Source organism: Lissotriton helveticus, chromosome 2_1, assembly GCF_964261635.1.
Source record: "Lissotriton helveticus chromosome 2_1, aLisHel1.1, whole genome shotgun sequence".
NCBI lineage: Eukaryota > Metazoa > Chordata > Amphibia > Caudata > Salamandridae > Lissotriton > Lissotriton helveticus.
Window position 1 is genome coordinate 630,009,294 of NC_136059.1, and position 14,406 is coordinate 630,023,699.

General features: G+C 50.1%; 1 pseudogene; it reads right to left on the minus strand.

Moving 5' to 3' along the window:
* Positions 1-11,839: 11,839 nt before the first annotated feature.
* On the minus strand, positions 11,840-13,052 carry LOC144820693 (18S ribosomal RNA; annotated as a pseudogene).
* Between the last annotated feature and the right edge of the window lie 1,354 nt (positions 13,053-14,406).

The following is a 14,406-nucleotide window of genomic DNA, read 5'->3' on the forward strand; positions in this document are numbered from 1 at the left end:
CCCCCACCCTGCACCTTTAGACAAAGGTTTTTCAGTGTATAAAAGGAGGCTGTGACCTCTTCTAAATGTTCTTGTTTCTGACACTTGAATCTGCCAGGGGCGTGCTGCTGCTTGGGCCCAGGGGAAGGCTTGCCTCCCTGGGCCCTGCCCAGCCCCTGGACTGCTGATGCCCTGCCTCCCTAAGGACTTTCTCTGGACTTGTGCTGTCCTGTAGCGCTGGGAGCGCTTTTGCTTTAACCCCTAGCGCTGGGAGCGCTTTCCCTGCACCTCTAGCGCTAGGAGCGCTTGGGTTTGCTTCTAGCGCTTAAGAGCGTTTTATTGTGCTTGTAGCGCTTGGAGAGCGCTTTACGTTTACCCCTAGCGCCTGGAGCGCTTTGTCTGCTGCAGCCGGTGCCCACCCGGCGTGTTTCCAGCGTTATTGCCCTCTGGCGCCTGGAGCGCCTTATTTGTTTTGGCCGGTGCCCACCCGGCATTCACCTCGTTTATGTGATTGGCGAGGGAGCCCACTCCTCGTTGTGGCCCCCGGGATCACCGCCGCAGCCCCGGGCTGAAGAGAGGCTGAGGAGAAGCCGGGGGAGCCACCGCTGACGTCACCCGGGAGCCGCGCTGCCATTGGTCTAGGCTGCGGGAGGCTCGCCGGGCGACCTTCGCGGTGATTGGCTGCCCCCAGAAAGCAGGAAGGAGGACGGGAGCTCACCCCGCCTCCCTCCGACGTGCAGCGAGAAGAGTGAGGCTGGGCGCGAGGTTCCCCAGGGCAGGAGAGCCCCGGAGAGCGAGAGGAGCCCCGCCTGCGGCCCCAGAGCGACCGCCGGAGAAGTGCTGAGCCCCGCCCGCCAGGAGGAAGCCGGTGAGTGTTGTCTGGCTGGGGGAGAGCTCCGGGCCTAGCGCAGAGTGCGCCGGGTGTGTCGAGCGGCCTCATCTGGTCAGTGGGCCGCTCCAACTATCGCCCCAGTGAGGCAAAGGGCATTTTTTACATTCAGAGCCAGTCGAGGCTCCAACGTGGGGGCATTTATTGTTTCGAGCCCTGAGAGGCTCCAACCTCGTGCAGGGGCATTCTTCATTAGAGCCTGAGAGAAGGCCCCCGCCCCAGCACACATTGTCTTTGAGCCCCGAGAGGCTCCCGCCCTAAGTGATTTACGAGCCTGAGAGGCTCTAGGGGGCATTTCATAAGTCGAGCCTAAGAGAGGCTCCAGGGCCCCATTGTTGTTGTAGAGCCCCAGAGAGGCTCAGGGGCAGTTATCTGGGTGGAGAGCCCAGCGAGGCTCCCCCATCTGCATTGGCCCATCAGGGATGATTCAGCTGCCCAGCACTTCGTGGGCAGCTGCTACGTTTAGGCCCTGACATTGGGACACAGGGCGCCCTAGCCCCAACGAGGCCAGTTGGCCTAGGGACTGCCACAGGTGGTGGCTCATGTGGGTTTTGCGCAATTGCTTGTGCTTGCACCTCTGAATGTGTTTTTATGCGTCATGTGCCTTGTTTCTACAGCGCTGAATGTGTTTTGATACATCATGTGTTTTATTTCCCTACACCGCTGAATGTTGATACATCATGTGTTTTATTTCCCTACACCGCTGAATGTTAATGCATCATGTGTAATCAGACCCCCCAGGATATAGCGGCATGGATTAGCAAATTTAGCGGCACAAAAAAGGAAATTTAGCGGCACAAATATGGAAATTTAGCGGCAATTTTGCGGCATTTTTTGGGCCATTTTTCCTACAACAAACACAGATATCTTTGTTTTTGAGTTATTTAGCAACATGAAGCTATGAGACTCTATTGCTGCTGCTTTCTGTCCCGAAGGGAGACAAGAGAAGGCACGAGCGTACAGGAGATGTGCACGTGTATGGACAGGAGATGTGCATACCATATGCATGTACATCTCCTGTCCCCGGAGGCTGGCAGCGCCTTCAAACTCTTTTATGCAACAAGACTTCATTTTACTACACAAAATGAACCCCTTCTTCTCAGGTGGAAAAAGTGACATGTGTGCAGGTTACAAAAGCGTACGAAGTACAAATAGAGGTATAATACTGCAATAAATGAAGGACACTCAAACACAAGAACAAACGTTAGGTAGGCAATGGTGGCACTTGTGCAAGTATCAAAAGGAAACAAAATGTAAGAGTTAGCAAACAGTGTGTTACAAGAGAAAAGTGACGTGTGCATAGTACAAAAGAGAACCAGACACAAGTAAAGGGGTTGTACTGCAATAAATGGCAGACTCTCAAACCACAAGAACACACTGAGAAGGCACTTCCATAGTCATGGAGGATAGAAATGTACTATCTCTAGGGTTGTCGACTCTGGGTCCGGAGGATGAAACAAGGCTTGATCCTGCGTCCTCGCTAAATACGAATCTTGTTAATGCTCAGTATGGCCGTAGGGTTAGGTGAAATGCTGGGCTACACACCACCGCCTGTGGTGTGTAGCCCAGCATTTATTCTTACACATCCACCTGAGTGCTAGGCTGATGTTGGTTCTTTAAAAGACCAGCCAGGGTCCTCCCACCCCTAGTTGACGTAGCCAGCCGAGCAAGCAGCACAATGATGCCTGCTTTGCGGGTGTTGGGTGTATAAGTGAGAGCAGTGTGCAGCACAGCGCGAGGGATGCTGATAAGCTGCCTGATAAGCTGTGCTGTTGCTTACATGTCTTCTATTTTCGGAAGCTGCTGCTTTGCTAGTTCTAGCATCAACCTGACACTGCTGGCCCCAGCACCCCACCTGCAGGACCACACAAGAGACAGATGCCGTGTCTGCATCACTCCCGCTTCAGGACACAACTTCCCAGGGTCGCGCCCTTTAAAGGACTCGCTGCTGACACACACTGGAAATACTGTTTGATATGGAAACAAAGAGGCATACCCAGGCACTGAGTCAGGGATCAAGGGAGCTGGAGCGAGACAGAGCAGGGAGTAAGGGGCGTGGTTTCAAGGCTAATGGTTATTAGTTATAATTGGTGCGTGCATTTGCCACTATTATTTATGGCATGTGCAAAACAGTGGCAGGCTCAAAGAGCTTCAGCCCCCCTCCCTCCCCCGGAGTGTTTGTCAGCCCGGGCTGAGACAGCCCCGGGCTGGCGGCCGTCGTGTCTTAAGGCAGCTGCAGGGGGGGGAGGAGGGGGTGTGAAGTACCAACAGCAATAGGCAGAGTGGAGGGGCAGGGGGCTCGAAGGTGTGAAAACCGAAACAATGCCTAGTTAACAAGTGAATGGTCTTTTAAAGACTCGGGTGGACTGGAGCTGCCTTAAGACAAGACGGCCGGCAGCCCGGGGCTGTCTCAGCACGGGCTGACAAACACTCCGGTGGAGGGAGGGGGGCTGAAGCCCTTTGAGCCTGCCACTGTGAGTAAAACATTCATGCCTGCAGTGTTTTGGGCGCATTTTCTAAATTTCGCGGCCAGTTTTGTAAAAATTGCGGGGTTTTTACAAAACTGCCGATTTCGCGATTTTTTTGCAAATCGCGAAATTGCGAAATCCTGGAGGGTCTGTGTAATGTGCCTATGCTTATACCCCTAAATGATGGTGATTCTTAGGTGGTTGTTTTTCTCCTAGTACAGGTGTTGCTAGTGAGGTCTTGGTTCCCTGCGCAATATTTTCCTAAGGTGGTTAGGGTTGCGTAGGAGGTACTTACCCTTATCCAGTAATCACTGGTTGTGTGCTACATTTTCTATTTTGTTCTACAAAGTGTTCTATGTGCTAATTACTATTCCTAAAAAGTGATGATTCCTGACAGTGGTCCAGGTGGCCCTGTCTTGTACATATCCCCTGTAAATTCTGCCCGTGCCTGTTGGCACATTGTAAAATGTGTGTTCTTATCTAATGTGTTTTGGTATAATACAAAGGCTATTTTTATATAACCTTGTGTGGAGTTTCCTTTGTGGTGGGCCTTGGGAGTTGTTGCTGGGTGCGCGCGCAAACACTTAACCTACATAGCCTCCAAGTTTAGCCTGGCTGCTCGCGTCACGTTACCTAGAGGGTGAGCAGGGGTTATCTTGGTGTGTGACTCCCTTGCCCTGACGTGGAAGTGGTGGTCTCTGATTGACGTTGGCCAGCCAGAGATCCCGTTTCTCACATTGGTGGCAGTGGTGGGATCCAGATTTGTGTTTGCGTTGTACCGCAGTGGCAACAGGCCACACTACAAAACTCTGCATTTTAAATAATTACATGTTGGGGATTATTGTTATGATTTTGTTTTTCCTCAAGAGTGTCATTTTCAAATGGTGTTCCTGTGCTTTATGTTTAGTGGCAGAAGAGAGAAAATGACAGGGCGGGACGCCAGTAGATAGGGAGTTCCTTCCTGGGTCCAGTGTCCAATCCCCGTTCCTGTCCCCAGAGGGGTGGATAGAGGAGAGAGAGGGGGTGTGGAGGAGAAATGGCTAGCTCAAGAGGGTGAGTATCCCCTGAGTGTAGTGTGTGTGTGTCTGGATTCCCCAGTATGGTAGGATCCAGTGGTGGCAGCTAAAATATGTCCAGTGCGTGAAGTCCCATTCCCAGTTCCCAGAGTATGGTGCCTGGTGCTCAGTAAGAGGGGTGCAGGTTGAGAGTCAGGGACAGTGAGGAACTGTCTCGCCAGTCTGGAGGGGGAGTGTGTGGATGAGTGGTGTGTTGAACTAGGGGAGTTGGTGTGAGTTTTTTTAAAGGAGCTTGCATAGGAGGTGTACCTCTGGTGGTGTGCAGGAGGTCCTGCAGAGGCACTGGACAAGAAGGTGGATGTCTGGCGGTGTGCTAGATGTCTTGCAGAGGCATTAGGGAGTGATTCTAAAAGTAGTGGCTTGTGTATCTGATGATCCTGTGTAGGTGAAGAGGTTCATGTGTAGCCCAGCTAGGTCCCATTAGGATGGTAGGGGTGTAGGGGCTCACGTCCTGTCTCAGTGGAGGCGGAGTGAGTGTGGGACGGTGTGTCTCACCTTGGCCCGAAACCCTGTCTCAGGGCCTGGAGGGTCCTCTAGGGGAGCGCCAGGTCAGGGGCCTAGGCTGTACATACAGGTCATTTGAGGAGGATCTTCCTGTGTCTAGAGGACGGGGAGTGTCTGTAACCAGAACTCCGGCGGTACTGGTGTTGGGCTGTACCGCTCCTAAGTGGAGGGTGCAGAAGTCCTGGTTCGCTGGGCATTTGGCAGTCTAGAGTGCTTGACCATTTTTGGGGCCTCTGGAGGTCGTTCCCCGAGGAGGGGGGAGGCCAGGTTCAGGTTCAGCCTGACCTGGAGGGAAGAGCGTCTGTGATAAGGGTCCTGAACAGTTGGGAGGAAAGTGTGTTGCTGATACGCTGCTGGCGTGTGCTCTGTCTAGCCTGAGACATACTGAGAATCCCACTGTGATAGGGAGTACTGGAGGAAAGTGTGTTGCTGATACGCCGCTGGCGTGTGCTCTGTCTAGCCTGGGACATACTGAGAATCACCCTGTGATAGGGAGTACTGGAGGAAAGTGTGTCGCTGATACGCCACTGGCGTGTGCTCTGTCTAGCCTGAGACATACTGGGACTCACCCTGTGATCATGGAACTGGAAGGGGGTGCAGAGGGAGGGAGTCCTCGCCCCTGACCCCGATGTAGCCGGAAGGTAGATCCCAGGTGGTAGACCAGTTGATGGAGTGAGGTCCTGATCTGGTGGGAGAGTTGTGTTCTGGTGGGTGCCTCCCTGGGAGGGTCCGGAACCCCAGAAATAGAGGTAGGGTGGGGCATTCTTGCCCGTGACCTCTGGTCAGCCTGAGGGTGCGGACCCTAGGATGAAGGATCAGTGGTAGTTTGGAACTACACTGAGAGGGAGAGTGGAGAATGGCTACTGTGTGCCAGGGGTTACTGCCCCCCACTCTGTGAAGTGGTCAGGACCTGTGACATTTGGATGGCCTAGGGCCTGGTCCTGACCGTGGACCACTAGAGGGTGCCAGTGGGGTATCCTAGTTGGGACAGAGAGTTCTTGTTGAGAGAAATCCATGTAGGTTCAGAGTGGCGAAAAACCGGAGGGTGTCCATGCCGTGCGGGCCCGTGTCCGTGTTTTGTCGCCCAAAGCAGGGAAGCCCATCAGTGGAGTGATTGGTCTACCCTGCGTTTTGGCCGGAAGGGGGTTGTGTTGGACCTGGCCCTTTAGGCAGGTTCACCCCGCAACTTTTTGCTTTTGCCTAGCCTGTTTCTGTAACCTGTGTTAGTGATTTTTGGGTCTCTGCGCACTTTTTCCCTGTGTCCCAGAGTAAAGTGCGTGCGTGTAGTATGGCTGGCCTGCCCTCCCATAGGAATGCATGGGGAATGTGTGTGTCCCTGGTAGTTCCTGATGCATGGGGAGTGCAGGCTCGAGTTTAGTATGTGTGAACTCGTGAGAGTGAATGCTGCGAGATGGTGTATGCGGCATGTATGTGTCTAGAAGGGAAGTGCTACTTCTGGACATTGATGTGTGTGTGCAGTGAGGGTACTGGAGCGTGATTGGCTGGGGTTGGCTGGTATAGACAAATAGAAAAAAGGAGAACCCTGCCAGGGTTAATTTTAAGGTCCCACTAGAGAATCCTTATATAGAACGGAGGGGTGACAAGAGTTACCGTGTCGGAGCAGACATAGAATAACACAAGGTCCATACAATTTTCTTAGGAAAAAATAGATATATTTTATTTGTGATTGGTCAAAGATAAATTCTAAATAAACAGTGTGTCACAAGGGTTAATGAGTCACATACTTTTCTTCATATCCCACTTACTCCCACAGTCATCCAAAACATGCATTCTCATTCATAACCTCAATCAATCACCATATTTACACATTCATACAGAGAACATTAGGGGAATGCATAACAGTCCGGGAAAGGATTTTTCAATAACCACTAGGACTGAAGCTATAACATGGAGGCAAGGCACAATGGAAGGGATGGAGAAGCTTGTACTACAAAGAATGCCATCCAAGTAAATCACGCCAACGCGCGTTTCGATGCAGTGCCTATTTAGGCTGCACCTTCGTCAGGGCGAGGAGGGCCATGGGAGGGAGGGGGAAAAAAACAAGGGCACTGTGGATGAGAAAGGAATTAGATTAAGGACACAAATTCATATAAATTAGTTGTATAACATTCTCCAACATAATTGTTTAAAATATTTACAAACATTTCTCATAATTAATAATAATTCATCGATTTTCAAAATACACAATTTGTATACGATGGGAATAAAGGTTATTAAAAAGCGCTAATTTCTTATGTTAGACAGTTAGTTCTATGTCTAGGTCACCGCACTGGTAAGTAAGCGTCACTCATAGTATAGGACAGTTCCTCTCGGGAAGTGTGCTCACGTGCTGAATTCAATACTCAAACAACTAATTCAAACACACAGGGGTATCCATCTATATAGGGGGGGGGGCCCAGGGTTAGGAATTACTCACATGGACAGAGTGGAAGGTACCTTGTAAGATGGAACAGGTCTCAGGTTTGCCACAAGGGAGTACATCTCATTAGGTTAATTTCGGGGGCTTACCTCTTTTCACACTGGAGAGGGGCAAGATATTTGGTCAGGGTCCAGAAGCGATTAGATTCTACTTCAGGGAGGTCGCTGCGTGTATATAGAATAAGTCCTCCATCCGAAGTATAGTCCTATATTGGACAGAATGTGCTACAATTCAGGTACGGGATAAGGGGGGGCACGGGCACAGATAATTAAACCCCATCTTAGGGAGAGGTAATATGGTGACAGGCCATAGCAATGTTTGGTCCAAAGAATGATTTACCTTGAAACGAGAGAGTCACTCATCTGAAGGGTTCAATTCCAGCAGTCGAGGCTCCAACGTGGGGGCATTTATTGTTTCGAGCCCTGAGAGGCTCCAACCTCGTGCTGGGGCATTCTTCATTAGAGCCTGAGAGAAGGCCCCCGCCCCAGCCCACATTGTCTTTGAGCCCCGAGAGGCTCCCGCCCTAAGTGATTTACGAGCCTGAGAGGCTCTAGGGGGCATTTCATAAGTCGAGCCTAAGAGAGGCTCCAGGGCCCCATTGTTGTTGTAGAGCCCCAGAGAGGCTCAGGGGCAGTTATCTGGGTGGAGAGCCCAGCGAGGCTCCCCCATCTGCATTGGCCCATCAGGGATGATTCAGCTGCCCAGCACTTCGTGGGCAGCTGCTACGTTTAGGCCCTGACATTGGGACACAGGGCGCCCTAGCCCCAACGAGGCCAGTTGGCCTAGGGACTGCCACAGGTGGTGGCTCATGTGGGTTTTGCGCAATTGCTTGTGCTTGCACCTCTGAATGTGTTTTTATGCGTCATGTGCCTTGTTTCTACACCGCTGAATGTGTTTTGATACATCATGTGTTTTATTTCCCTACACCGCTGAATGTTGATACATCATGTGTTTTATTTCCCTACACCGCTGAATGTTAATGCATCATGTGTAATGTGCCTATGCTTATACCCCTAAATGATGGTGATTCTTAGGTGGTTGTTTTTCTCCTAGTACAGGTGTTGTTAGTGAGGTCTTGGTTCCCTGCGCAATATTTTCCTAAGGTGGTTAGGGTTGCGTAGGAGGTACTTACCCTTATCCAGTAATCACTGGTTGTGTGCTACATTTTCTATTTTGTTCTACAAAGTGTTCTATGTGCTAATTACTATTCCTAAAAAGTGATGATTCCTGACAGTGGTCCAGGTGGCCCTGTCTTGTACATATCCTCCGTAAATTCTGCCCGTGCCTGTTGGCACATTGTAAAATGTGTGTTCTTATCTAATGTGTTTTGGTATATTACAAAGGCTATTTTTATACAACCTTGTGTGGAGTTTCCTTTGTGGTGGGCCTTGGGAGTTGTTGCTGGGTGCGCGCGCAAACACTTAACCTACATAGCCTCCAAGTTTAGCCTGGCTGCTCGCGTCACGTTACCTAGAGGGTGAGCAGGGGTTATCTTGGTGTGTGACTCCCTTGCCCTGACGTGGAAGTGGTGGTCTCTGACTGACGTTGGCCAGCCAGAGATCCCGTTTCTAACATTAACTATGAAAGCCTACTTGCTGTTTCATCATGTGCTGCACTATGTAGTACACATGGGCATCCAGGTAGCTGTGTCTATTGTGGTTAGTCTTCTGTGCATGTTGTCCTTCATATTTTATCTTGCAAGCATTGCTTACTGCCCTCCTGTTGGCTTACCGGTTGTGAGTATGATGCAGCATGAGTTTCTATTCTTGTTGCTGTGTGAACAGACAGTGTCAACACCCATTACCCTCATTAATCCCAAGCATTAATAGATGTTTTTTTAAACCATTCTAGATACCCTTGAAGAAGGTCGTTTACCACCGAAATGCATTGGGTAAATTACATAACACGGAGGAATGAAGTTGATACGTGCCAGTGAATAGGCCTGGATGGGCAATTACTGTGCAAATGAAAAATGCTTGAAAATCTGAAACTTTGTATCTTCGACGTGACGAGAGACAAAAATGGACAAACATGGCAAATAAATGGGATTCATTTTGATTACTTTATCGAGTATGTGGTTACTTTATTCACAAATGTGTATCAGGCTGTGCAACTCTTTCTCGGCACGCAAAAGAGTGTGTCACTTTCGGATGAGATTTCACATGGTGCTAAAGGAATGGAGCACTTCAAGAGTGTATGCACGCCAAAATTGATAAACTTGTTTCAAAGAAACTTTTTGAGTAAAGAAGGGTGTGCTTCAGGTCCCTCTGATCATGAAGAATTTCCACCTTGCCACGTCACCACACATATCCAATTCATCTGCACATGGCCACATCTCTCTGACGGAAAAAATTAAGATGCACTGTGAACGTGAGTGATCATGTGCACGAGTCGGCATGCCACTACCAATGTCAGCACACCTGCAACATTTTGCATGTGTGTCTGCATTGTGTTCATGAATGTGCAATTGCAAATAGGTGGACTATACTGCACATACAAAAACTTGCACACAACTCAGACACGTGCACAATGTTGCAGCTGTGCTGACGTTGGTGGTGGCATGCCTCTTCGTGCTCATGATCAGTCACATTCACAGTGCATCCTTATTTTGGCATCAGTGAGAGAAGTGTCCTTGAGCAGACGATTTGTATATGCATGGTGATGAGGCAAGGGGGACATTTTGCCAACCTGCTGCATCTCAGGTTAATGTGCCACTTTGCCATTTGATAAGGCACTTATTTTGTGGTCTGATGTTGATCTTGGACTATATTGGGCTTACTTTTTTGTGCACATTTCCAAGTCTGTGTGCACGCCAATATGTGTCTTGCAATGTTTTGTTTCAGTAGGGTGATATGTGTCTATGCCACCATGGACATGGGTGTACAGGACATGATCCACAGTAATAGTGGGTATGCACTGCAATATATTTAATTGTACATGAGTGCCATTGAACCCATCCACCCCCATCCCCCCAGTCCCTGGTTGCTACTCACGTGTTGTTCTGTCTGGTCACGTGCAGCATTGTCCTGGCCCGCAACTCCAACCACTGTCTCCTCACTGATTACTCAGGACACCTACTCCTCCAACTCATCCAGCTCCTGCTGTGGTGCTGGGCTGCCACCTCCAGTCTGCTTTGCTACTTTCAGTTTGGCTGCTAGTTTCTCCTTGGTCTTGCGCTTGGTATCATGCCAGCGCTGCTTTCAGTCATCCAATGTCCTCCTACTCTCTCCAACAGTATTCACCTTGGACTCAATGTCCTGCCATATTTCTTTTTTTCTTGCCAATGTCATTGTGGAGTTGACAAACGTCTTGTTGGTGTTCAGTCACCTCCGCAATCAGGACCTGTTTTTGTTGCTGGTTGAACTTGAGATTCCTCTTCCTCTTGACCTTCACATGGGTCTCTGGCTGGTCCTCCTAGGGATTCGTGGGGTTGTTTGTGGTCTCTGCACAGGTCCCAGCTTCATCCATGGCTCCTCTGCTATTTTCCATTTTTATTTATTTATTCCTGCTTGTCGTGCCTTTTGTAGTGCATTTTCACGCTGAACGAGAGAAATGCAGGCCTGGCGACAATTAGCGATTGGATTCTGTCGCTCATTGGCCCACTGCCACTTTTTTCACGTTATTGTGTTACTTTTTATCACCATCACGTTAAATCTATCGCCCTCCATTTCCTCCGGAAAAGGAAACTATCGCCTGTTAGCGGCGTGGTGCTAATACTCTGCTAATACGGCAATAGATTCCGGCTTTCGATGGTGATAAAAAATTTCACGCAATACGCAAATTGCGATAATAATTGCCATGTGTTGATAATATCCACCTTTCTTTTTTCCCCACATGTCTGCAGTTAGTCACAGATATCGGAAGCCTCGACGTTTACACTGGCTCCCACTCAACTTCTGAATTTCCCTGACACACCCTCCGGGCTGTGTCTTCCTGGACAATTTACATACCATAAACTAATACCCACTGTGGTCTACCAACCACTAAGGACGCGCTCCTTTCAAATGAAACACAAGTTTCTTCACTCACTGGTTGTGTTTAAATGATATTATGTCATACCACATAAATATAAAACTGTATCCAAAATATTGTTCACAAAATACTTTTTAATAGTTCATTTCTTTTTTGATAGTTCATAAGTATTATCGAAAATCCATTGCATTCATGACAATTTCGCAGTTTTTGGGTATGCCCAATGCATTTCGGGTTAAGAAAAGCTAACCCTTCATCAGGGGCCTGTCAACAAATAACAAGAAAACATACAGGACCTTAGCATTTAGAACACTACATATATATCAGCATATTTACATGATAACAAGGAGAACATGCGATTAACTTGAAGAGTAATAGTGAGTTATGAATAAAACTGTTGGATGAAGCTGGAAAGGGCTATCGGAATATTAAGCACAAAAGTGGAATGTGAGGTGAAGGAGTGACTTCACCGCTGAGGGTCACGTAACTAGTTAGCATGGAGGAGTCTCGTTCGTTATCGGAATTAACCAGACAAATCTCTCCACCCACTAAGCCCTTCCATCAATTCCTTTGAGTTTCAGATTTGCAACCATACACCCCCCAGAACCCAAAGACTTTGGTTTCCCGGAAACTGCTCGGCGGGTCATGGGAATAACGCCGCCGGATCTATAGTCTGCATCGTTTATGGTCGGAACTATAACGGTATCTGTTCATCTTTGAACCTCTGACTTTCATTCTTGATTAATGAAAATATTCTTGGCAAATGCTTTCGCTTTGGTTCGTCTTGCGCCGGTCCAAGACTTTTACCTCTAGTGGCACAATACGAATGCCCCCGGCCATCCCTCTCTCTTAACCATGACGCAAGTTCCGAAAACCAACAAAAGAGAACCGAAGTCCTATTCCATTATTCCTAGCTGAAGTATTCAGGCAACCGGCCTGCTTTGAACACTCACATTTTTTCAAACTAAACGCTTCGGACCCCCAGGACACTCAGTCAAGATCATCAATGGGGTGCCGAGAGGCAGAGGCTGGGACAGGCAGTAGCTCGCCTAACGGCGGGCCGCCAGCTCTATCCCAAGATCCAACTATGAGCTTTTTAACTGCAGCAACTTTTATAATTGCTATTAGAGCTGGAATTACCCCGGCTGCTGCCACCAGACTTGCCCTCTCATGGATCTTTGTTAAAGGATTTAAAGTGTACTCATTCCAATTACAACGCCTCAGAAGAGTCCTGTATTGTTATTTTTCGTCTCTACCTCCCCGAGTCGGGAGTGGGTAATTTGCGCGCCTGCTGCCTTCCTTGGATGTGGTAGACATTTCTCAAGCTCCCTCTCTGGAATCGAACCCTGATTCCCTGTTACCCGTGGTCACCATGGTAGGCACAGAAAGTACCATCAAAAGTTCATAGGGCAGACATCCAAATGTATCATTGCCGTCACAGGGACGTGCCATCGGCCCGAGGTTATCTAGAGTCACCAAAGCTGCCGGGCGAGCCCGGATTGGTCTTGGTCTGATAAATGCACACGTTCCGGGAGGTCAGCGCTCGTCGGCATGTATTAGCTCTAGAATTACCACAGTTATCCAAGTAACAGATGGAGCGTTCAAAGGAACCATAACTGATTTAATGAGCCATTTATAGTTTCACTGTACTGGCCATGTGTACTTGCACGTGCATGGCTTAATCTTTGAGACAAGCATATGCTACTGGCAGGATCAACCAGGTAGCCACACCTGCTGATGGGGTGGGGGCCAGGGGCCCATCTCCCTGACCAGCAACCTTCACACACCACTCCCTCTCAGAAGCCTGCCAGGGGAAGGAGCCCACCCGCCTGGGTGGGAGGGCTCACTGGAGGGGTGTGAAGAGGTGCGTCACATGGGCACCGGCAGGCCAAGCCATTTCCCCCAGGAGGTAGAGGTAGGCCGAGGCACAGCCTGAGTGAGACGCAGGGGTGCTGGAGCCTGGTGGTGGCAGCACCCCTCGGATTGGTCATAACGAGCTGCTGTGGAAATGTGCTGGGCAGAGAGGGGTGACGGCATGGCACGCGGGGCCTTCGGACCTGCTGGGCAGCAGCATCTGAAGGCCTGGTGCCACCCAACCCATTTCACTTGGGTCAGAACACTGGGGGGGCACGAGCTGTAGGGGCCAATCGGCCTTCGCTCTGCTGGGTAGGGTCTCCTGCCAGGTGGCAGGTTCTTGAGTCAGAAGGTCCAGAGGGGCCCCGGCCAGAGCTCCTGAACCCAGCCAAGCAAGGGGAGGCTCCCCAAGCACAACGGAACCCCGTCCCAGGAGGCCGAGGAACGGGGCCCAGGGCCGGAGCACCCGACCCAGGGCCAGGTGGGTCCTGTGGAACCAGCCAGGGCTCCCAGAGGCAAAGGGGAATCCTCCCTGGGCCCGCGGAACATTGTTTGGGCACTTTTCCATGCCGTGGGCCGGAGGAGGGAGCCCCGGACTCCTAGGGAGGCGTGGTCCGGGCATAGCCCATCTGGTCCCCGGCAGAGAACTGCCAGCCCGGGAGGGCTGTCCCGGCATACCCTGCCCCTAGTAATCTGGAGGAAGGCTACCCCTCTTTCTGGGAACCTGTGCGCACCGCGATGCTCAGGGGACCCTAGGTGGGAATGTGCCTGACCTCCTGGAGCCCTGGCTGGGATCCGGGAGGCAAATGAGTCCTCATCAGGACTTCCAGGCCGGTCCGACCATCTGGATACGCCATTGGAAAGCATTGCGTGCGACCAAATGGTCGAGGGGTGAGGTGCAACCAGATGGCCGGGACCGAAAGGACTCCCATCTTTTCACCCCAAACCTTTGCGGTAGGGTTCCCGCCTGCCCACGCACGGCTCAGGGGCTCTCGGCTGGGCCTCAGGCACGGGCAGGACCACCAGAGCTCTCGGGACCGGACGCCTGTGGGAGGATCAAAGTAATGCAAAACCAATGCAAAGTGTTTGATATCTTTTCAACTGAAAAGAGCATATTGATCATTTTTATAGCAAATATACCATCTGTATTTACATTTAAATTCTTAATCAGTAGATGCACCTTCAATGACTTTAAGCAGGAACAAAGACAAAGTACAGAAAAAC